The 25479-nt window shown below is 43.8% G+C and overlaps 1 long non-coding RNA gene across 1 annotated transcript in view; it reads left to right on the top strand.

The window, feature by feature from the left end:
• The first annotated feature begins 1893 nt into the window (after positions 1-1893).
• Positions 1894-25479, top strand: part of LOC128328214 (uncharacterized) — a 55205-nt gene continuing 31619 nt past the window's right edge. The window contains exon 1 of the long non-coding RNA XR_008309083.1: positions 1894-1987. This is a non-coding gene — a long non-coding RNA (uncharacterized LOC128328214). The remainder of the gene's footprint in view (positions 1988-25479) is intronic.

Here is a 25479-nt window from a genome sequence, read left to right on the forward strand (position 1 = left end):
GTTATGCCAAATAAAAGATAGAACATAAGTTGCAAATGTCTTAATCATCACCCCTAAAAAGAATTGTTTGTTCTTTCAAGGGAGGGAATGTGTCGGCATGTTCTAAGGCAACCAGGCAATGCTCCCCATCTTTTGTTCTGAATTGACATGCAGTAAAATGTCTTTAAACAGAGTGCACAAAATCAGGGAGAATTCCATCCTAGCAATCTTGCCTCCCCCTCCATTCAGACCCCAGCTAATTGAGCAAAAGCACCTTTTAAAGTGGTGGTTCTCTTATATTTAGCAGGGGGACTGCAATTAGGCCTGTCCAGCCTTGGCATAGCATCCCTCCAGTGGCTGTTGCTGGTGTCTACCTTATGTTTCTTTTTAGATGGTTCTCTGTCCCCAAAGAGTGCACTATCTCATTTTTATATGATTTATGTTTCTATGGAAACCTCTTTGGAAACTTCTGTTGGAAAGCAGCATATAAATAGCAGTGATGCATCAGGCAGGAATACATCAGGGACATCTCTAGGAAATGATTGGGGAGGCGGCACCTGTTGAATATCTGCCTAGATGCAGCCCTCCTTAGCCCAATGTCCAGATGAAAGACCAATGCAAAGTGTGGGTGCATGGAGCCACAATTCTAAAGCCAGCATAATATAACAGACTGTATAAAGTCTTTATAGCTTATATAGTGCAGAAGTTAAGATGGGCACCTTAACTTGGAATTCCCTTGCACAAGTGAAAATGTAAAAGATCTTAAACTAAAGGCTTTTGGATGACTGGATTCTCAAATGTTCCAGAATGTATCCTGTAATTAGAGACAGTCTAATTCGGTCTAATGTTTTGGCAGCATTATCCACTTGCTTTCAGAACCTTCGATTCCCCAGGAAATATTATTACATCTTAATTCAGGGATGGAAGTGTGATTCCCCCCCCCCCCCCCGCTCCTCTCAGCCAAATGGCAGCACCTGTCTGTGAACCAGTGAAAAAAGAAAAAAGAAATGCACTCACTTAGCGTTTAAATGCTCAGATGACCCAACTCCTGCAGTATAAATAAATGTGACAGGAGTGTGGAATGTGAATGTTGCATTTCCCCATGAATATCTAAGCAGATTATACAAAATTACACTACAAGTGGATGCTGACAGGGAGAACATGCAACACAGAAAAGATGTCACACCATGTCTCTATAAAGGCTTTTCTTTTCTGTATAAAATTATTTGATACTGTCATCACAGTTCTCTCATTCGGAATATCCATGCAACTCACTGGGGCATTCAGAATGGTATACTGTATATACATGCACAGAGCATAGCTTTTCTGAATCCATTCTGCACACGAATTTTGCACTAAAAGTTCAACCTTCTATCATTTCAAAAACTGCCCTGCAATTAAAATCAGTTATCAGTTGAGAAAATGTGAACAGTACACATATAAAAACAAAACTAGCAGCACAATCTTATGCATGTTTATTTGGAAATTAGTCCCACTGTATTCAATGGAGAAGAGGAAAGTATGTCTAGGGTTTCAACCTAAAATGTGCGATTTGTTGAGGCTGTTTTCACAAGCAGCCTAAGGCAGCCCAGCCTGGGTTATTAGGCTGGTCATGAGAAGTGGCAGCAGGGGCGTAACTACCATTAGGCAGGGGGAGGCAGTCGTCTCGGGGCCCCACTGCCTTGAGGGGCCCCCCCGAGACACCTCACATGACTCCCCATTGCCCCCTGCCCAGCCCCAAGACCCTTCAGCCACTTGCCCTGTTTGCCCTCTCTCCTGCTCGTTGTCCTGGTCCGCAATCAAAGCAGCAGGCAAGCTGCTTTTCTCCCCGCCTCTCAGCTGATCGGCGGGTGGGCGGGGCTTCCAGGGAGGCCTCCGTGTAGGCCTCAGTAAAGCCTGAACTCGAGTAGGCTGGCAAGCCCCAGGAAGAAGACTTGCAGTCAGAGTGGCCACTACAGTTCTCTGCAGCAGACCCTCTTCCCAGGCCAGACAGCTCAGCCTTTGCCAGGTAGAATGTGAATTCCTTTTTGTGGTTACACCCCACCCCCACCCCTATATAGGGAACTGCTTGCCATAGGGCTTTGATTGGCGGGGGGGAGACTGAGAAGTCTCTGAATATTTAATTTAAAACTGACTGGAAAATTTGCTGGCTTAAAAAAACCCTCTAAAAAGTCCTATAAGTGGCTTGTTTCATAGCAGGAAATTACAAAAACTTCTGGAACAAATTTATTTATGTATTAATTAATTAATTCATAAATACACTTATGTTCAAGTTGTTTTGCAACCCAGGTCTGAGTGAGAACTGAGACGTGAGTGAGAACAGTGACGCATGTGTTGTGCTTTTATATTTTTTCCCCTTAGGGTAAATCTGGCCAACATGTGAATGCAGCACCTCCATTCCAGAGGAGATGTGTGTTAAAGGGCTTTAAAAGCCTCTTGTGAAAAACCTCCTGGAATCGAACTTTACTGAATTTGTTCAGAATTCTGAGAAAACAAACATAGGCTCACCCTGCATGGTTGAAAGTCTCCTTTGCTAATCTGCAGCAAGGGGCCCATTTTAATAATTAGTGTTTCTAGTGTGTTCTAGGCATTAAAAGTAGCACAAATATATAGTATTCAATGTATATCACTATATATTGTGAAGTGTGTGTGTGTATTCAGTGAAATGTATTTCTTGGCAGCATACTTATTTTGAAATATCAGACTTAAATCCTTGGAAGCCTGGGGTGTGTGGAGGCCCTGGACTTTGGGGGGGAGGGCATTTTAAAATCTCTTCTCAGGGCCCACTCCAACCTTGCTACACCCCTGAGCGCATTCGGCTCTGCTCTTAGAGCTCTTCTTCGAAAATGGAGCACAATGCAGAGAGCTTCACCATTGAAAAGGGAGCTGCATCTGCTGTCCACAGAGCCACCACCGGGTATTACTTGCTGGCAGACTGGAAGTCGCTTTGATGAACTTCAAGCTCAAATCCTTGGTTTTGCAAATACACCATACGAAAAAGGAATTTTTGACTTGGAAATAGTTGTGCCTGAAAGGTATCCATTTGAGCCTCCAAAGATGCGCTTCCTGATTCCTTTTAAAAAAGGTTTTACTCCCATATAATTCTTCTCTTCTCATTTGCTCAATTTTGTACATCTGTTTTTTGTATGTTTTGAATGAGGACAGAAATGTGAGAATAAAAGTCCCCTTGCTAACTGGGCAAAGAGGCACCTTTTTCTCTTTGTAAACCGTGCTGAGCCATTTTTGGAAGGGCGGTATAGAAATCAAATTACTGAGATGAGTGAGAAACAAACCTGCTTAATCCCACTCCTCCCACTCCCCTCCACGCCTTCTTTTATTCTTATTCTTAGAACCTATTATACAATCAGCAGAATCAACCTAGAAAGCTTTTCCTGGACTGTACCATTTCAGTCTTGAGGAGGGACCTATTCATTGACAACTCTTCCACAAATAAAATCCTCTACACATAAAAAAGTGCATTAAGGTTAAGCCTAGCTTGCCATTCCTGTTAGTTCTGGAAGGGATTTTGGGGAGTTGGGTAACACTCAGATATACAATCCTCCTCAGCTGACTGAAATGGTACAGTTTAAGAAAAGCTTTTGCACTTGATTGCATTACCTCAGTACAAGGCACATATGCAGTGACACGGACCTAAGCATGGAACTGTTCCTATTCTTAGTAGAATAGCCTGTGTATGAACAACCATGTCAGTGGGGGTTGTGTCCAGTGTCCCCTCTAACAGGGATTCCCAGATGTTGTTGACTACAAGGACTGCAAGGTGCAAGTCGCTTCACGAGTATTACACCCATCCTGCATCAGCTTCATTGGCTACTGGTCTGCTTCCTGGCTAGATTCAAGGTGCTGGTATTGACCTTTAAAGCCCTACACAGCTTGGGGCCAGGGTGCCTGTTGGACTGTATTCACCCATATGAATCTGCCAAGGCCCTCCGCTCATCATCTCAGGCCCTGCTCATGACTCCGCCACTAACAGAGATCTGGTTGGCAGGGACTAGAGACAGGGCCTTTTCAGTTGTGGCCCCTCGGCTTTGGAACACTCTCCCTGAAGAGCTTTGCCATGCTCTCTCCCTCAGTGTTTTTTAAAAAACATCTTAAAATGCACCTTTTAAAGGAGGCTTTTTAACCCTCCATTATTATTTTGTTATATCTGGTAGGTTATTTATCTTTTTCTAATTTTCAGTTTTAATTTGAACCTAATAATTGTGGCTTTTAATCTGACTTTTAAAAAATATATATATTAGTTAATTTTATTACTTTTATTGTACCTGTGTCTATCTTATTGCTGTGATCTGCCCTGAGCAGAAGTACACTGGAGGGGTGGGGTATAAATATTTTAAATAAATAAACTCCCATAATCTCCAGCCAAAGGCCATTGCAGCTGGGGATGCTGGGAGTTGTAGTCAACATCTAGGAATTCCTGTTAGAGGGAACAATAGTTGTGTCTAGTCAGACATTATTAAAACAGAGGCTATACTTGTGTACAGCCCCTCAATAAGCACTGAAAGTTCTGCTCTGGCATATCACTCTCCTTCTTCCTCGAGATACTCATGGTTCTAGAAGATGTGAATAGAAGAGGTATTCTATTCTATGTAACCATGATGGCAGGTGTTTCTGTGATCAGAAGACCATTTTAATATAAGCCTAAGACAGGATTCTGTCTTCAGAGACTCAGTGACTGACCAACACAGACACAGAATCCCTCTTCTCTCACATAATTTCTCCTTGCATTCACTGAATGTGGACAAGGGAGCTAGATTATGCTTGTCAACTGTGTCCCCAGCTGCAGTCGGGGTTTGGCTTTTCTGAGATACATACCCTTCACAAGCAAGAAACCTGACCATTTGGGCTTCCCACTCACAGGAAATATGTAGATATGGTCCCTTTCTCAAGAAAACTGAATATATAGCAGTTCAGAGGACAGGTAACAGGTATATCAGCATAAGGAGTTGAGTCCACTGGGAGCAGTTCTGCTTCCATTCCCATGCTCAGTAAATGCAGGGGGAAATTACATGAGAAGTCAGCTAAAGAGGGAGGTGGGAAGCAAAATTCACAGCACACTGGTATACGTTCAGCTTACTTTTGTTAATTATCATGTTAGATTGTCATTTGCCTCAGTCGGCTCATCTTCTGTTCCTGAACCACTTTGCCAACAGAAGCTGAAGAAACAAACTCGTAAACAAACATCTATCTAGAGTCCCATTCATTTTAGGGCTCCTGTTGGTGGTGGTGGTTGTTTTTTCCTGGGCCCATTCAGGCTCTGCATATGGTACTGATTAATTTTGAAAACCCACCCCAATTGGTTTTTTGTGGGGGTTTTTCTTCTTCTTAAGACCCAAAAATGTAACGGTATTGGTTTTTGCTGCCACTTATATTGGAGACAGCAAGAGCTGCGATTAGCAACTGCCTCATGGCAGGTACCATCCTGAATACCCATTCTGCCCCAGGATGCAGCATCTGTTGAAGGGTGTGAGGCGAAACATTAAAATCTGCACACAGCAATGTATGCTCTGGTGGTAAAGAAGCTTAGCCCAAGAGATTATCTGGAGACATTAGGTTGAGTTAAAAAAACAAATATTAATTAAGAAACTAATCAGCACTTACTGAGAGAGAGAGATAGAACAACATACACAAACAGGCACTAGCCTTCAGCAACAACTGAACAGTTCTGATTTACTTTAAGTGACCAAGACAGACCTATTGGCATAACTCCTCATGCTTCTAGTGGCCAGAAGAGGTTACTGTGGTGCTAAGAGCAATGCTTTAGAATTCTCACTTCTAACAGTATCATCCCTGGGAATTGCAGGTAGGAAATACTACCAGCACCTACCATTTTTTTCATAGCAAAAGCCATTATTTTATTCACACTGTGCACTGCAGCTCCTGTTAACACCAACACAGGTGGTGGTGGACATAATAGTAACAATAAGGTGCTTTTTATTTAAATATATGAAAACCCAACCCCATTTGTTCAACATAACATTCATTCTGGATCAAATGAAAAATTGAACCAAATGGGCGCCATTCAGTTCAATTTCTGTTTGTTCTGAAAATAATGCATACTTTTAATAGAGGCAGGAGTGATACTTCAAGAAGGCTGAGTGAGAGGGGAAGCTAACAGGCTGTATCTGAGAAACATGCAGCCTTTCAGCTGTGAGGAAGCCCCCCAAATGCCCTTAACACGCTCAGAATGACATAGGTGAATAGCACTGCTCTCCTCCATTTAGGATGGAACTGGTGCATTTTTCACATCAGCCATCATTATTCTACTGCCAATTTTATGTCAAGTCTCTATGCCTACCTAGCAACCAACACATTTCAGAGCAAGGGGCAAACACCGTCATGCTCATTGTGGCCAAAGTTATAAGCTAAACAGGTAGGGTAAGCACGAACGGTTTGTCCTGAACTGGTTTGCCTCAAACCAGGGCTGGTTCGATTGCAGACAAAACTGGGGGCAATTAGTCCATGATCCACCCAACCTGGGTCCGGTTCAGGTGAATTGGTTTGGGACGGTAGGAAGTGGCCGGGTAGAGGTGGCAAGGGAGTCCTTACCTGGCCATCACAGCAGCCAGTGCTACTGCTCTCCACCACTTGCCCTCCCTGGCATGGCCCCAAACATTCTCCCACTTTGACCCACTGTGATGGTGACCAAGTAGTGTGCCCACTGTGATAGTAGTAGTGACCCACTGTGATAGTAGTCGTGACCAAGTAGTAGTCACCCACTGTGATGGTGACCAAGCTCAATGGTAGCTTGGCTCTGGCCTCCATGCATGCATCAGGAGTTTTGGTGCAGGGTGTTATCAGTATGCTGATAATATCCAAATTTTGGTGGACGGTGATAACCACCGGGCTCACAGGTGAACCCGGTGTCCTCCAGGTGGTTAACCCACCAAACTACCCCTCCCCTTAAACCAGGTTTGCGGAGCGAGTGCTCAGCAAACCCAGGGGTTTTTTTATCGTGAGTTGCCGCGGCGTCTCCATGCCACAGCAACTCATGAGGAGGACCCCGACAGGGAGGCTGAAAAGCAGCCTCCCGGCCCAAGGGTCTCTCCAGCATGCTCTGCACGCTCGTGCAGGGCATGCTGGAGCTTCTGGGGGCCACACGGCTCCCAATCCTCCCAGCCCCCACTGGCTCTGTAATGGAGCTGGCAGTCATGTGGGCGGCTGCTTTGGCCGCCCAGAGCAGACTGCCTGCTTGTATGCCGGGAGAGCAGGCTAAACCTGCTCTCCCTGCAAACCCTTCCCAGGCTCTTCTCACTAATCGTGAGAAGAGCCTGGGAAGGGTTTGCAGTTCTCACTAATCGTGAGAAGAGCCTCCTTGTCAAAATAAAAGCTTCTCCATCTATTATTGCTTTTAGAAAGACCCTTAAGGCACACCTGTTTTATCAGGCTTTTAATTAAAATTAATTTTAAGCTGTTAAATTATTTTAATTGTTTCACTCAGTGAATTGTTTTTAATTATTTTTATTCTGTGAAAGTTTTTTAATTGTTTTTATTTTATATTGTAATGTACACCTTCTAGAAATTTATATATCAGGCAGTATATAGATATAACAGATAAATAAACAGTTTGCTCATGTCTAACTCCCACCTCCCCCCACCCACCATAACATCTTGTAGAACTTAGCTATGTCCCAAAATCAGGAGATATCACTATCCCCCACTATGGTTGCCAGCTCTTACTATAGCTATTCCTGGAGATTCCCGCCCACCACACCATATCTTTTCCAATATCTTTCACGATATCAAGATATTAAAATCTCCAGAACTACTTTCAGAAGTGACCTGATGTCACTTTCAGAATCCAGACCAATCCTGGAAGGCTGACAACCCTTTCCCCTGCTCCCTGCCAATGGCAGCCAATGCCACGCAGCAGGGCCAGGGCAATACCGAATGGGGCTACTTCAAAGAAGGAAGGTGCCATTCAATTTGTGGCTGCCAACTTTTGTGGCAGTCACATGTAGTAACCTTGTGTGGCCCTCAGCTATAGCCCACTTATTAGCGACACTTAGTGTTACTTGATAATGCCAAGCATGAAGTTCCTGATTGCCATATGAGGAGTGCTGTCAGAGCATGAAGCAGCGATTAAAGTCCCTGATGCACCCTGTTGAGGTAGGTTCTTATGCATCTTCTTCATTCCATACTTCTTTCCATAATAAGGGAACAATTAAAATGAAATTGATCAACAAACTTGTGCAGAGTCTGTAACGCCTAGCATTTCTCACAGACCTTAAATGGGACATTTAAGAGCAGCATAACTCAGATGGATTGCAACTGATTTTTTTAAATGTAATTAACTTTTGCTTCCAAAATGAACTTGATTGTTTTCAGCTCTCGGATATAAAGCACAATGGGAAGGATGCCCCTAATTCTCTAGCAGTAATCAGGTTCCCTTCAGTCTTGTCACAGATTCAAGCAGGGACTATATTATCAGCTATTAAAAAGAAAGAGAGAGCAGCCTTCTCGAAGCAGCAGTAAGTCTAGGGAGAAAACATTTACAATGATATATGGAGTTCAAGACAGATGCCAACTAAATAGTTATTGGACAAAGCTAGACAGGCAAAACGAAGCTGTTCAAAAGGATCAAATGAAGTGATTCTGCAGCCTGTTATCAACTAACTGTTATAATTTGGTCATGTAATCTCCTCTCATTCATTCATGAATTTTCATTTTTACAAGATGAGGATACCAAGTACTGTACAATCAAATGACTAAAGTCACAATCTAATTTGTTATTCTCATTTTTCCATCTGTACCCCTCCACCCTCCATCTCTATGTTGTTTGCACTTTTGTAAGTCTAAATTGCTCATATTAAACGATGTAGGCTATTAAATCCTGGACTTTGGTAATCTGTGTCTTCCAAGGTCCAAATAAGCTGTGTGAGAAGGAACTGTTAGTGCCTATTGGGAGGAAATGAGGACAGCATCCAAGCGACATCCCATTCATGCAAACCCAGAATGTCTCCTCCATGGAATGCCTGAACAGTATGGGTGGGAGTCATCCTTTGTACCTGTTGTAACATCTGAAGCATATTCACTAGATGGTGGCTCATCTGACTAATAAGCACATAAGCTTCCAAGCAGTCCCTATTTGGCCCTAGCCTCAACAAACACATTCTGGTCCAGTAACTAATCCCAAATGTCCCTTAACACAACACCTAACTCATTGCTGGCTGGGGAATACTGGCTCTTCCTGTGACCATAGGAAGTTGCCATATACTGAGTCAGACCATAAGTCACTCCGTATTCTCACTCAGTATTGTCTACACAGACTGACGGTGGCTTCTCCAAGGTTGCAGGCAAGAATCTCTCTCAGCCCTATCTTGGAGATGCCAGGGAGGGAACTTGGAACCTAGATGCTCTTCCCAGAGCAGCTCCATCTCCTAACGGGAATATCTTGCAGTGCTCACACTTCTAGTCTCCCTTTCATATGCATCCAGGGCAGACCCTGCTTAGCTAAGGGGACAAGTCATGCTTGCTACCACAACACCAGCTCTCTTCCCTTGTTTGTGAACAAAAAACCCTTCCACATTCAGGTATGTATTTTGTTGTTGCTTGAATTTAATTGTGATCTAAGCCACCTCAGGGCTCCTAGTGATATATGGGGATAGGAATTTATAATTATGAATATGTATACAGCACAAACTCGCTATACACAGATTTGCTATCTGAGGATTCGCGTATCCATGGTCGGGTAACTGACACCCAGCCTCGACATATGCAGGGGGGAGGTTAAAGGTGGTTAATTCCGTGTATCCATGGGTTAGCCAGAAATGACCTCAGAGATCATTTCCAGCCACCATTTTGTGGCTCTTTTTTAGAAGCATATTCCTCCCCCCACCCCGTGATTTTTCATGGGAAAATTGAGGACTTGGGATGGGGGGGCATTCCTTGACAGCTGGAGACCCAGGAAGAACGGCAGGGCATTCCCCTCCCACACACACTTTATTTTGGCATTTTTGTTGATTTTTGCCCTTTCCTCTAGCTTCTTGGAACCTAACCCCCCCCACACACATTCCCATTAATGCCATAGTATCTGCAGTTTTGGTATGGGTGGTAGTAGCAGAGAACAGAACCTCCATAAATACCAAGATCCACCTGTGTGGCTGTGTGTTTGGGGCAGTTAAAGGTAAAGTGTGCCGTCAAGTTTTGATTTCAACTCCTGGTTACCACAGAGCCCTGTGGTTTTCTTTGGTAGAATACAAGAGAGGTTACCATTGCCTCCTCCCGTGCAGTATGAGATAATGCCTTTCAGCATCTTCCTATATTGCTGCTGCCCGATATAGGTGTTTCCCATACTCTGGGAAACATACCCACGGGGATTCGAACCAGCAATCTCTGGCTTGATAATCAAGTTATTTCCCCTTTAGCTGTTGGCAATTCTTTTGTTATGTAATTATTGCCTGATGGCTCAGAGGATGTTCCTGGATGGCTCTGTTAATAGCTCCTATTACTTTAAAGGGAGAGACACCATTAGGAAACTTGTGTCACATTTCTCCTACCTCACAGAAAAAGCTGATGGGAAGGTGTAGGATTACCTCACCCTCCTTTTCCCCTTCCCCTGGAGATGAGTGTAAGACAGTTAAAGAAAAGAATGGGCAGCTTCTGGAACACAGACTCAGAAAAGATTTTGAGAGCCTGGAAGGTGCACACACTAGCAAGAAAGCAGAGGCACCTCAGAGTGCAGGGCTTCTGCTCTCTAGAACCTGATGTCATCTGTTGCTGACTTTCAGGAGTGTTCTGCTATCTTTCAACTTCTCCAGTGTTCAACCTCTACATTTGTGTCAATAAACCAAATATTACAAAGATGCTATAAGACTCCTGTAATCTCTCCTTCAAAGGAAGCCAGAATTCAAGGCAAGGTGAAAATCCCTAAAACTCCTCACTGCTCAGGGAAATGGGGCAACTGAGGCATCTATACGGCCTTACTTGAATACACACTGAATAATGTGACTGAGGGGCATCTATACTGCAAATTCAGAGACTGGATCTGTATCAATTGATTGTTGAGGGTCTTAGACTTCTGTATGAGAGGTTCGCAGTCCTCCTCCCCATAGAGCTACAGTTCCCAGAGGTGTAAACATGCCCTCTGTATTCCCTGCTGCCAGATGTTTTCCAGAAGTGTGTTGCTCACCTTGCCAGATCACTACCAAAGTTCAAGGGGTTTGCTTATTTAGAACAAGCTGTAGCACATGATATAGTGTGGACTTTCCTCCTCCTCCTCCTCTTCCCTGCTTTAACAAGATGTGACAGCTTCAGGAGCAAGAACATCAAAGCAATTTACTGCAAATATTTTTTGGGAACAGCAATACAGAGATTCAACTCCCCCCTATACATGCCATCTTCTTTCTTCCGGATAATGGGGACTTCAAAGACAAATGGGGTAAAAGCAGTTGAACTCATTGATTGATCTTTGTCTGGAACATTTAAAAGAGAAACCATACCTCCCAGATATTGACTTGAAAAATCGTGTTCTGCTTATGTAAGCAGTAGTATGCAGACAAGAGTGATATTTCTCTAGCTGTGTCAAATGCTTTGGAACAGTTCATGCAACTTTTAAATAGACTTCAGTAGATAATCACTTGATCGTATTACCAAGTGTCAGGAGAAAATCTGACCCTGTTTTTTTTTAAGGAAGAAAGAGAATTTAAATTTAGCTGCTAGCTAGTTTTATAAAATAACATTATCATGTTGATTTGCTTCAAAAAGTAGAAGCTCAAAACAAAAGGCATATTCTTATGACAGATGTCAACTGTTTTTCACACTAGTTGTCATGGTTTGCTTGCAAAGAACCATGGGCAATGTAGTATTATAGGGGTGTTGAGAATTTTCTGTTAAGGAAACTTACCAGAGAGAACTATTTTAAAAAACTCCTGAGAGAACTCCCAGGGTTCTTTTCAAAGAAACTTAATATTCTCAGAGAACTACAGTTCTCTAGCAAGAGAGCCAGTATGTTCCAATAGCTAGAGGAGACCATGGTTCAAATCTGGGTGCCACAATTAAGTTCAGTAAGTTTTCTTATGTTCTTATAAGGGGCTTAGACAATAGACAAATTCTGGAGGACAAATCAATGACTATTATTCTTGATAGCTAAAGGCTATTTCCAGCTCCAAAGGCAGGATGTTTCTGAATATCAGTTGCAAGGGGGCAACAGCAGAGAGGAGGCATGCCCTCATCTGCTTGTGGGCTTCCTAGAGGCATCTGGTGGGCCATTGAGCAAAACTGAATGCTGGACAGTTTGGGGCCTGATCTAGCAAAACTCTTCTTATGTTCTTATAAGTCACTGTGGGGAAGTCTTGATCTTGTCCAGGCAAGGCTGAAGCTAGGGAAAGCAGCACTCTGTTATTTACACTGGAATGTGTGTTCTCTGTCTCAGGGTTCCTGAGGTCAGCAGCTGAAGCTGGATGCTGAGTGTGCAGCAGGCAGAAGGCACTGTGGCCTTTCAGGAAGCATGATAATTAAAAAAAAAAACATCCCTAGGCAAGGTGTGAAAGTACATGAGGCAACAACCTTGTTGAAGCTAAGCAGATCTAGTTAGTTTTCTGGGTGCAAGGCCATCTGAGGACCCCATGTACGGTAGACTGTCTTGAATTCTATGATGGAAGAAAGGTGGGCTATATATGTAGTACAGAAGAAAACTATTTCATATTTGGAAGACAGGACAGAGATATCCCAAGTCCAAATCATGAACCAATATTTTGAAAAGTAAATTGTACGCTTAAATCTGTGTTATCCACAGTTACATAACTTTTATGACACTAACTATAACTAGCAGCCCCAGATGGGGATGAACATGCCTGTTAAAAGATGCACAACATGTAGACGGGACTGTGGATCCAAATCCTTGTGAGGAAGCCGTCTTCTGGGGGTTAGAGTGCCAACAAAAATCCCCATGCAGCTGTTGTTTGTCCTAGAGGAATATTTCCATTGGTTTCAGTGACAGCTTCTCTCTTGGGGTAAAGCAGCTGCAGGGGTGGGGGGATTTGTGTCAGAACCAGAGTGTGGGGAGGTTAAACTTCCTTTCTCCCATGCTGTGATCACAGTCTAGATTGTAAACAGCAGCCATGGGGACAGGGGCGTAGCAAGGTTGGAGTGGGCCCAGAGACAAAATTTTAAAATGCCCCCCCCACCCACTGAAGCTCAGCTCATGAAGTTAAGAAATCTTAAATGAGGCTGAATAGTGGTAATAAAAAGCATATATATATATATATATATATATATATATATATATATATATAGTAAATTGCGGGCGATTCAAGTCATTTAATGGTACCAGAGAAAGACATGCTGTTCTGGTAGCTCCAGGTCTTAACACTCACATTGATTTCGGAGGATGAATACAACTGAAGGAAGCCTGGGCAGGTGCATAGCTGGGGGAGTCAGTCATGTGACTTGCCTCTGGGCCCCCCACAAGGCAGTGAGCCCCCAGACAACTGTCTCCCCCTGCCCTATTATAGTTATGCCCCTGCATGAGGACCACAAACAAATACAAACCTGGAAAGTCAAAGAACATGTTTAATGTTGCATCTAGTTTGGGTTTCAGAATGGACATAACCTAGTGAGCTTCCATGAGCTGTGTGTATTTGGACTTAAGAACCCTCTTCAGCACAACTTCAGCCTTCCAGTTATTGTTTAACTACATCATCCCCAACCACAGTGATCAATAGTGAGGGATGATGGGAGTTGTAGGCCAACATCTGCAGGAGGGCTGAAGTTGTATAACTCTGATATATGCAACTGGCAGGCACTATGAAGACTGCTGAAGTTGTACAACTCTGATATATGCAATTGGCAGGCACTATGAAGACTGTCCAGGTTTGGTAAAAATATTAGGGTCCTGGCCTCTGCTCTTACCTAGTCAACATATAGATTTGTTTACTTGCTGCATTCTAGCTTCCAGATCAAGCCACTGGCTTCTGGGAGCCTGCAGAGGAGAATAGCTTCCAGGGCTAAATTTGAACATCCCAGACTCAGTGTTGACCTGACAGGCTGAGACAGAGTGGTTTCCCCAAGAATTCCCAGTGAACTCTGTTGCCAGAAAGCCATGTTTTGGGGTAGCACAAGGAGCACCCCTCTAGATGTACTAAGAGAGTACATAGTATATAGTCCCTTTGAACTTTGAACTTCATGGATTGGCATGGGCTGGTCAGTAAGCACAGGCTGAGGTTGGCAGCATGCCTCCAGGTTAAAGAGTCAGCAAACTGAAACAGGGCATGGACACCCCTCACTAAGGAGGAAAGCCAACTGAATAGACCCCCATCAAAAGCCACTTGCTAAGGGAGGAGGCAGTCCCAGAGACAATGGTTGGAATGTTCCTTGGAAGTAGCACAGAAATGGCCATTTCTCACCCCATTAAAGTTGATCAATTGGCTGGCAAAGATAAGGGAGGACACTCATAAGTAAACAAAAGGCTGTATCTTTGCACCTCACACAACCACATTTGCATAGCTGGTTCCTGCCTTTGTCCAGAAGGACCCACCTAAAGTGACTAAGTCCATCTAGCAATCCACCCTGTTGTTTTGCACAGAAACTCCTGACCCTCCAGGGAGAGAGAAACCACCTGATTGACTCAGAAACCGCCCCAGGATGCATTTTTGGGTATAAGTACCCTAACAAGGCTCCAATGGCCTCAGATCAGGGGTATAGCTATAACTGAGCAGATGGGTTCAAAGAACCCTTGATTGGCCCCCCAGCTCCTCCCCCCGACCTGCCGCCACTCCACCCTTCCCTATTCCCTTCATTATTTCCCTCACTGCAAGGGGCCTCCAGGGAGAAGGGCAAACAGAGACCCCCTCTCCCCTAGCTATGCCTCTGCCTCAGAATCTGTTTGGGCTAGGTTGGGATTCTGCTTGGATTCCACCAGCCTACAGATTCACACATACATGAGTTGTGGCTGCTGCCCCTCGCTCTTCATCCCACGCTTTCATGGCTGAATGGGGATTTGAACTCGGGTCTCCCTGGTCCCAGTCCAGCACTCTAACCACTACACCACGCTCTATGTAGGCTCTCATTCAGGACTTTAGCCAAATTATTGCTATGACCTAGACTCTAATTCAGAACACTAGCAAAATTATTGAATTGCCTAACCAAACTCTCTTTTTGCCTTCTGTAACTCCCCATTTTTACCCTTAGTATAGCCTTGGAACTGTGCCTATGTTTCCTCATTCTTTCCAATACACCAGAATTGCTAAATTGATACTGTATCAGAACTGTACCTCCAATCCTAGTTAATTTCCCCTCTTTAGCCCCAAAACATAGCTGGAGTGCCTAGCCAATCAATCCGGGGAAGATTTGGTAACAACCCTATGGCCATCTTTCAACATAATGGGGAACCTGAGGCAAACTCACTTCAGGTGCATTCCACTTGATGTCCGAATGATTGGAACCATAGTTCCAATTTTACCTCCAAAGCTGGGAATGAACCCTTGGTGTGTAGTGAGTTCCACTCACCCGCCCGAGGTTCCATTCCCTCCACTGTTACATCTGGGTTGGGATTTTACATCTGGATTTTAAGGGAGGAAGCAGGGGCGTAGCAAGGTTGGAGTGGGCCCAGAGACAAGATTTTAAAATGGCCCCCCCTTACTGAAGCTTAGCTCATGAAGTAAAGAAATCTTAAATGAGGCTGAATAGTGGTAACAAAAAGCAGAATATAATTTATATTTTTATTTATATCCTACGTGCCACAATAGAATATCATCCTAAATTATTTTTTGAAGGGTTTTGTCAATTGTGGACGATGCAAGTCATTGAATGGTACTAGAGAAAGACCTGTTGTTCTGGTAGCTCCAGGTCTTAACACTCACATCACTTTCAGAGGATGAATACAACTGAAGGAAGCCCGGGCGGGTGTGCGGCTGGGGGAGTCAGTCATGTGACTTGCCTCTGGGGGCCCCCCAAGGCAGTGGGCCCCCAGACAATTGTCTCCCCTTGCCCTATTATAGTTACGCCTCTGGGAGGAAGCTGCTCCAATGGGCCTCCTATGCACCTGGCTGGTGCAGGCTGTCCTTCCAGGGTTGGAGGAAGGTCATGCAACCAGTCCCTCCCCCTTTGCTTGCTCCCAGACTTGAGATTGTGACCCTCTGGTAGCATGTGAGGAGTTGGATATGCACGTTAGACCCATGGTTTGCCATTGTGTCCAAAGGGGGCCTATGACAGCACCCAGATTTGCATCAAGTTCCCCTCTAGTCCAAAGCCCACATGCTAGCCACTTTACAATGTTCGCTCTCCTGCAATATGACACACATTTCTTTTTAAGCATTGTAAATCAGTACTGGGACTAACAGAGACATATGTTGGTGATGTGAATAGTACAAAACAGAAAGGAGAGATTTCCAGATAAACACAGAAAAGAAATCACAAAGTCTGCAGAGACACATGAATGGATAAATTGAGGGAAACCGCCACTTTTTCTGGGCACCTCCACGGCACAAAACTCAAAGCATTACAACCATGACAAGCAATGAAAGATTCTTTACACTGAGAACTAAATATTGTTCAGTGATAAAAATAGCTCTCTTTATTATCTATTAAACAGAAGAGACATACCCCAAGGGTGGAAGGTTTTTATCAGCAGGGAACAATGAAAATAACTGATTGAGGGAAATAATCCTCATACTCTCAGAGGGACAACTGGAGTTGTTACATTACACTTGTTGCAGTTTTATCTCCCTGCAAGCCTTTGCAGCCTCTTCAGCCTCTACTCACAGAATGGAACTGTGGTATCTTAGCAATAACCATGGCTCCAGGTCAGATGTTTCATTTTTAACGATGAATGTAAATCAAGGGATTGTGAACCAAACTGAAATTCTGGAAGGCACATGGGATGCTGCAGAAGTGCTGGGGAAATCTAGATTGAATCTCTACCAGGGAAGAAGTCTGCTGAAGGAACTTGAGCTCCAGTTCATGATGGAGCCCTATGAAGGAGGCTTCATAGGATGAAAATCATCTGGGCAAATGTAGCAGCTAGTGGTTCTTACAGATGCTACAGCCACCTGTAGAAAGCGGAATCCCAAACCAGACTGAAGCCAGGTCAGGCTGCTCTTTGGGAGGCCGGTGGGAGGATTGGAGGACCCTCTGCCGCCAATGTCTCTGCCACTGCTGTGGCCATCTCTGCCATCCCCACCACGTCAAAATTAAAGGTGAAAAGTACCCTTTTCCTCCTCCCCTCCACATTACTATAGGGAATACCCTTTACTTGTAAAGGGGAATCCTTGCTGGATTCCCCTTTACAAGAATATCTCCAAACTGGCCCATGAACCACTTCTTAGAACTGGGGCTGGTCCAATTCGAACTCAGACTAGCACCCCCTTGGGGGGGGGCAGTCCAGTTCAAACTCAGACTGCCCAGACTGGGCTGGTTCACTCTAAATCATGGTTCGAATCAAGCTGGTTCGCACATCCCTATCATCCAGCCGACCCACTAACTTGCTCAAGATCACCCAGTCAACTCCATGGTTGCAGCCGTATTTGAACCAAAGTCTTTCTGGTTCGAGGCCAACAATCTAGACCAATGTACTACATAGGCTCTCTTGCTATATGCTACAAATCCATTATCAATGCTGAGATACTGAAACTGTGAATAATGTTCACATTATATACAAAACAGCAAGGAGACGTTTCCAGATCAATACAAACAGGGCTATGCCAAATAGGACCCTCCAGTATTAGTATGTGCAGCATCAAACGTAGCACACATGATTCTGAAAATCATCAATATCCTTCTCAGGGAACATTCACATTGTTTTGATGTGGATCAGTGGCATTTCATTCCACTTTCTGCTTCTTCATCTCATTTATCCACATTTCTGTTTAATCCTATTGGATGCAGCAGCCCACATGAGTTTGTGAGCAGCTATGAGGAAACTGCAACAGATGCATGCTCTCCCTCTTCCCAATAGACAAGGAAGGAAGTGAAAAGGGAAAGCAGCATGGCGCCATTTTGTCTTCCTTCCTGCAGGCCATCCATGGGAGGAGTGTTGGGTGATCTATTGTTCTGCCCTTGAGAAATGGCCCACAATTTGCCATCTGAAGCAGCCCACTTCATACTACGCCCTAATACCACTGATTGTGGGTACCTTCCAACATTCACAAAGATGAACCCCATCAAAATAAGCCATTTCAGCAGAGCTCTAATACACTGAAAGAAAATGGCCTGCATACTGCATTCCTTACCCACATTTTGCCATCTGCATACTTAACTGGCAGTGGGAAATGTGCAAAAACTGACAAAAGTTTACTAGTTTACCATTCAGATGAATATACATAAATGGACATGTTTTATGTTATCATGAAATGTACAATATAGGAGGAACCTAGCATTAAAATACAGCAGAAGGCCGTTAGGAGTTCTTGTTTTCTGTTTTTAGTGAGGGCGAACACTCTGCATCATTAACATCATTAACGTCTTCCTTGTGACTGCTCTACTAACTGTTACACTAAAATCGAAAAACACAGCAAGCTTCTCATACTGCTAAACAGCGAGAAATCCTTACAGCTATTTTAGATAGAGTTAAAAAAAAAGTCACCACTGAAAATTATTCCAATAAGTATAAAATTATTATAAAACTGTCACATTTCTAATATTTCATATCACTCCTGACCATAAGCTCTGCAGCTATAAAAGCAATATCTCTGACTTTTCAATGTGTGAAAATGATGGTTTGCATTCTACCAGGCTTATGGTGGTAAAATGCCTTTAATTATGTTCCAGACGGCTGTTGGTAAGGAATTCTTAAACTCCCGTCAAGGTCAAAGCTTTACTTTCTTGCTGATCCCAAGATCATCAATCTGTGATTTCTGTTTCACTGACATAATATCTGTATTATTCTTGAGAAACACTATATTACTGTGTAGTCCTCAGAGGCATTGGATAACATCAAGTGTCCCTAAAGGTTCGGATGCAACGCACTGATGTCTCTTTCTCCTTTACTAGTCTTTAAAGGTCAGCTAGACTGAAAACTAATGTATGTGCTTATTTCCTATTTGAACAGATAGTAATATCACAATGTTATATTTTTGGAGGGGGCTGGCTGAGGTCATGAATCTCAAGCATATGGTAAACAGCAGCAACAGCCAACAAACTTGTGTTTCCAATGACACAATCTAACACAAATGGCGGGGGGGGGGGATGATTGGTTGCCAATCACAGCTATAACTGGGTACCTTGAGAGCCTTGGTCTCTCTGCGTAGTTTTTGTTGAATTTAAACGATGGCTAGCTATACAGCACACAGTAATACACTCTTACTCCCAAACCATTAATTTCAACTCTGAGACACCAAAACCCAAAGACGAATCATCTTCATGGATCACTGACCTTGTTAACAAGTATAAAATAGAGTAAATTGTATTAAAGTGATGCCCACAAGCTCTACTGTACAGAAAGGTCTATTAATATATTTCTGATGTTAAAGATGGTGGTTATGGGATAACAGAGCCAGACCTTGCCTTCTGAGTAGCCCCCCTTTCACTATGTTTTTGTTCTTGTTTGAAAGGAAGCTCTAGCAAAGAGCTAACACATTCAAACAACTTAACCTCATTAAACCCTATCTCAAATTTCTTGATAAGCGCCACTAAGATAGAAAAGAAGGAAACTGTTACCAGGGAGCTTTGGCTTCCTTCTCTCTCTCTCTCTCTCTCTCTCTCTCTCTCTCTCTCTCTCTCTCTCTCTCTCTCACACACACACACACACACACACACACACACACACACGCATTTCCCCTTGGTACAATCCCATGTGGTTATGATATGCATGTTACTATTGCAACTGCATAGCGGGGCTGATCATGTGGGTCTTCCACATTCAATCATTGTTCTCCTTTAAGAGAACAATGAAGTTGTGAGCAAGTGGGACCAGTCAAGTTGTGACCAATGAAGTTGTGAGCAAGTGGGAAAGACCAATGCAACAGGCTCACCCATAGCCCTCTTCTGACATTAGTGCTCCATAGAGGATCAATATATGAAGAGAACAAACAGGAGGGCACTAGTTATCTACAGTCCCCACACTGACATATTCCCTGACCCCGACCCCGACCCCTTGGATGTCCCCATGTTCAGCACCTGTTCTCTGCAGAAAAGTCTTGGACATGGGGGAATGTAGGATATGGCAAAGGAACATGTCCCTGTTTGATCTCCACATACATTGGTCCTTCAGAGAGAATAATCATCTGAAGAGAGCTCCAGTGGTTGCCACATATACATGTATACCTGAGATCACAGGTTTGAAGCAATGTGTCCAGGGGGTGGAGGAGGATGTGCCATACTGTAACAGAAGAGAGGTGGATCCACTAGAACAAAGGATGCAAGCACAGAGACTAACAAAAAGGCAAACAGAGAATCAAAGAGCCCTTCCTCACAATCGGAGAAAGGGCTCGAAAGGGGCGAGGAGAGGAAGCCTTAAAATACTTATCTCCCCCTCAGATGATCCTGCTCTTCTTGCTAGGTGAGCAGATTGCTCGCCCAGACGTTCGCCAGCTGCTACCAGCGGCGGTCGGGAGGTTTAGGGGCTGGAAGGTCCACAGAACTCCCACAATGCACCACATGTTTGCAGTGGCCTGTGCACCACATGAGTAACATCACGGGCTTGTGATGATCTATTTCAACTATGAAGGTGTGCTGGCGCGCCTCGCAGTTCTCAAGAGCTGCTGAGCTGGACGGACAGGCCCAGAAATATTTCCCAGAATTATTTATTTCTCTCCAGATTCCTCCAAATAATTTCTCTTTCTAAAAATTCATCTCACACCAGATCTCCACCTCCTAATTTTTCCCTTTACTTTGCTATCAGAAAGGAAAAAAGTTCCTTATTTTCCCCCATTCACTATTGTCACCCAGCCCAGCTGTGTGTCCCTATCAATTGAACCCATGCAGCATTAATGCCTCCTGACTGCATCTGTAGCTAAGAGGCAGGGGAAGGCACTGAACTGTTAAAACTGGGAAACTGCCCATTTAGTAGTCAACAATCACTGCTATAATAAGCCAGCCTCATCCACCACTCACTCATCCACAATCTGTGGCCATCACAGTGCAAGTGATCATGTGATGCTCAGATACCATTTGCAGAAGCAGACAGATAGATAACTCTGTGAACCTTTTTTGCAGTATGAGATGTTCATACAAATGTCCATGTGCACATGGCAGTATGAGAAAACTAGAAATAGAGTAAGCTGAGAAAAATAAGTAATCCCAGACTAGAGTTTTGGTAATCTAGAAAAGTACAGATATCTCATGTATTTACTATTCTTAGAACTACATATCCAATCCAGTCTGTCTTAGTTTTAGGATGGGTGACTGAGAACTATTTTACAATGAGAGAGAGAGAAAGAGAGAGATGCATCTCTATAATTAAAATATCCAAGGCTTACAAATGTAGAATTTCTTTTTTTTTAACCAGTAATTAATATTAATTAAAGCTGAAGTGCTAAGGTATGGAACAACTGAAGGAATCGGCAGGGTTCAAGCTCCTATTTGTCAACTTTTATTTGAAAACAGCAGGAGAAGTTTTGAGCTAAACAATATTTCGCCTCAAACGATGTTGCAGATTGTTTTGTGTGGTTGTAATTGCAAAAAGACAGCTTTGGTCGAAGCTCCTGAACACTTTTTATTGCTAATTTTGGCTATAAACCTGTTAATTAGTTACTAGTAAAACATTAGTGAATGGAGCAAAAAGGACCCATCTGTTTAGCATTACAAAAATGTCTTCTGGGCATAACATTTTAAAACAATGGTGGTAGTCACTGTATCACCTATTTATTGAATAAACCAAACACAAAATTTTTCCCCTTTCATATTTGTACAGCCTATACTTTGAAAACCTATATCTCTGAAACCTCTTTTACTTAAGCTACATAGGCCATTTAACATGACGCATATTAAGTGAGCTTTGGGAATAACGTATGGCCTGCATTAAAATAATCTACTCATCACCTGCATAATTTTTTGCTATAGCCCCTGTTGCTAGGGAATAAGATACAGAACAGGGCCTATCTACAATGATCTCATGTTCACTGCCAAGTCCTTGGGGATACAAATTCTACCATTCAAGAAAAACCATTGCCATACATGATACCATCAGTCCATTATCATCAATGATGTTCTTGTGGACAATTTCTGAAGCAAAATAATAGGTCAATCCTGCACCACTAGTTTTTTATTAAGCCAATTGCAGATTTCTAAACAAGATCATGTAAGATGTATACCAGGCATCCCCAAACTGTGGCCCTCCAGATGTTGCTGAACTACAACTCCCAGCATCCCTAGACACAATTTTTTGTGGCTGGGTATGCTGGAAGTTGTAGTTCAGCAACATCTGGAGGGCCGCAGTTTGGGGATGCCTGATGTATACTCTAGCCCTCTTCAGATATCATTTTAAAAGCCACGGTAATAATGCACTGCACTGAAAATGGGTCTGGACATCACACCAGGTGCATCATTCACATCCTCATCTGTTGCAGCAGTGTTCGTCTGAAGAGGAACCATGATCACCATAACCGTGATGTAGAGTGTTTCCGTTATTGGGAGGCTCTGGCAACCCAGGATTAAGGATGTGCAAACAGGTTCGACGTTGAACCTGTTCAACCTTGAACCTGTTTGGTTCGACCATTCGGAGTCGAACCAAACCATTCCCTGTTCGGTCCGATCCCAGACTGAACACCCCCAGACTGTTCAGGGGGTTCGTGGATTTTTTCTTTATTTTTTTTAAATGAAGAGCCACCACCTTCTCTTCGGCCCGTTTGGGCCTTCCCCCTCCGGTGCAGCAGCCATTTTGGAGGCTGCCGCGCCTGTGCTTTAGGCCTCTGGATGACCCAGGCCATGTAGAGGCTGGCAGGGGGAAGTGGGACCTCCACAGACCCCCCTGCCCCACCGCCTCCAACAACTCCCCCAAAGGGGGTAAATTAAAAAATTATTTTTTTAAAAAAAATTGTTCGCGAACCACCACCACCCCTGGACTGAACCAGACCAGGGCGGTCCAAGGGGGTGCTGGACCAAACTGGTCCAGTCCAGTCTGGGTCAAGTCCGGACTCGATCCGAACCAGACCAACCGGTTCTGTGCACACCCCTACCCAATATGCCAATCACGAAAGTGCCCACTATCACGGTTACAGCATTCATCTCTTCAGACACATGTCACCGAAACTGTGAGCAGCACGGGCAAGGGGATAAGCAATATGCCAGGCAGCACTTTAGGACCTGCTTTCGGCACTGTACATTATCAGAGAGCTTTTTAAAATACTGTCTGGAGTGGGCTTCTAAAATCCTCCACAAAGAATCTCTATAGATGGAGCTATGTGGAGGAAGTTATATCTGACCTGTGCAACCAGGTTTATTTTCCCAATGGTGATATGTGCAAGCTGTGCTGGGGATGGTGCTGTAGTTTAGTAGAAGAACATCTGTTTAGCATGCAGAAGTTTACCGGTTCAATTCCATCATCTCCACGTAGGGCTGGGAAAGACTCCTGCCTGAAATCTCGTAGAATTGCTGCCAGTCAGTGCAGACAATGGGCTGAGCTAGATGGACCAATGAATTTTTCCCCACCCCCTCACTTTAGAAGTTCAGAATCTTCTTGGGCTCTAGTCCTCACACAAATGAGCTGGGAAGTTAGGATCTACAGGAATTTGAACTGGTTGTCTCCAGGTCCATGTTCTGCTACTCTGTTGATGAACCATTCACAGTGGAAAGAGATATGGAAAGAGCCCCTGGTGGCGCAGTGGTAAAACTGCCGCCCTGTAACCAGAAGGTTACAAGTTCGATCCTGACCAGGGGCTCAAGGTTGACTCAGCCTTCCATCCTTCTGAGGTCGGTAAAATGAGTACCCAGAATGCTGGGGGCAATATGCTAAATCATTGTAAACCGCTTAGAGAGCTTCCAGCTATAGAGCGGTATATAAATGTAAATGCTATTGCTATTGCTATTGCTATATGGCAATGTTGTTCTTCAAGGCCCTAGCAAACCACCACCCCTGTTCACTACATACGTTTCCCCTGAGCTGGCCACAAATACAGGTCAGGTTTAGATCCTTACCTGAGCTGCAGTCCACTTGGCTTCACACTCAAGCTCCAGTTTGACCATCTGCATTCCCTTACTTCCCAGTTCCCTTGGTCTTTCCCTACAATAGATTGCCTGGATCCCAACCTTAGCTCTTCTTTTCTCTGGATGTCCCCAATCCTACTTGTAAACTGACTGTCTACCTGGCAACAGACTAATGACCATTAGCATCACCCTTTATGTAGTGTATATGTCTGCCCCATAACAAATTGTTCTCAGCAACTCTTGACCTCAAGTTGAGTTCTTGATAGTACTTATCACCCTGATTTGACTTTTAATCTGGATCCAACCCATACATGCTACTACCATAGCCTCTGCCTTGGTCCTCCCCTGGATCTGACCCAGGATTCCATCAAGATCTGATTCCTTTTCTGTTGGAATTTGTATTACAGTGCATGTAAGCACAGCTTTCATTAGTCCAGCAGCTTGCTGATTTCACCCACTTCATTCATTACTGAATCTCACTCTCTGAGCTTTGAAAAACCTACCTTTCGTTTTGTTTGTATCAGAAAATTAATTTATTCTGTGCTTCAGATACTGGCTCATTCATAAAAGTGTAGCTTAATACAATTCAGTTTACAGCATTATTCATAAACAAACTAGCGTCAGATTGACAAGCAAGTTCGTTTTTATTAATTCTTGTATCAGTAAAAATGGTTAGTCAGTCGAGACATTGACATAGACCGTATTTCAACTGCCATAACTGGAAATGATAGAAGAGAAAGAAAAGGCCTTGAAAATAACATCCAAAGAGAAATATTTAAAAAGTACTCTTGTGGGGGAAAAAGAATGTAGAATTAAAAAGAACACAAAATCAAAAACTATTATTCAGTACTATGAAACTTGAAGGAAAACACCACTAGGGATGTGCACAAAGTGATCATGATTCGATCACTGATTAGAAGCACAGCTCAGGCACATTTAAAAGGGAGGAGAGCAGGTCTATACCTGCTCCTCCACTACTCACCACAGATTCCTGAGGCGATGGTGCCCCCCCCCCAGCTGCCCCCATGTGCCAGCAGCGTTCCCTGCAACTGCCCTTGCATGCCAGCAGCATGCACATGGCGTGCATGGTCAACAACATGCGTGGAGGCCATGTGCATGCCTCTGCCATGCGAGGGCAGCTGGGGAAGTGCTGCTGGTGCACGAGGGCAGCTGGGGGACATGCCACCACAGCTGGAAGCTGTGGTGAGCAGTGGAGGAACAGGTACGGACCTGCTTTCCTCCATTTTAAAGGTGCACAGGCTGTGATTTGAATCAGTGATAGAATCATGATTCGTGCACATCCCTGAACACCACACTATAAAACAAGAGGAGAAGATTGGCAATGCTGGGATGAACCTGAGATCCTAACTGCAGGATCAGAGCTCAGCATGACTACAAAGACCAAGTCCATCTAATCTGCTAGGACAAACTAAATGGGACTGTGGCAGTAATGTTTGTTGTTCA

The sequence above is a fragment of the Hemicordylus capensis genome, chromosome 5, assembly GCF_027244095.1.
Source record: "Hemicordylus capensis ecotype Gifberg chromosome 5, rHemCap1.1.pri, whole genome shotgun sequence".
Classification (NCBI taxonomy): Eukaryota; Metazoa; Chordata; class Lepidosauria; order Squamata; family Cordylidae; genus Hemicordylus; species Hemicordylus capensis.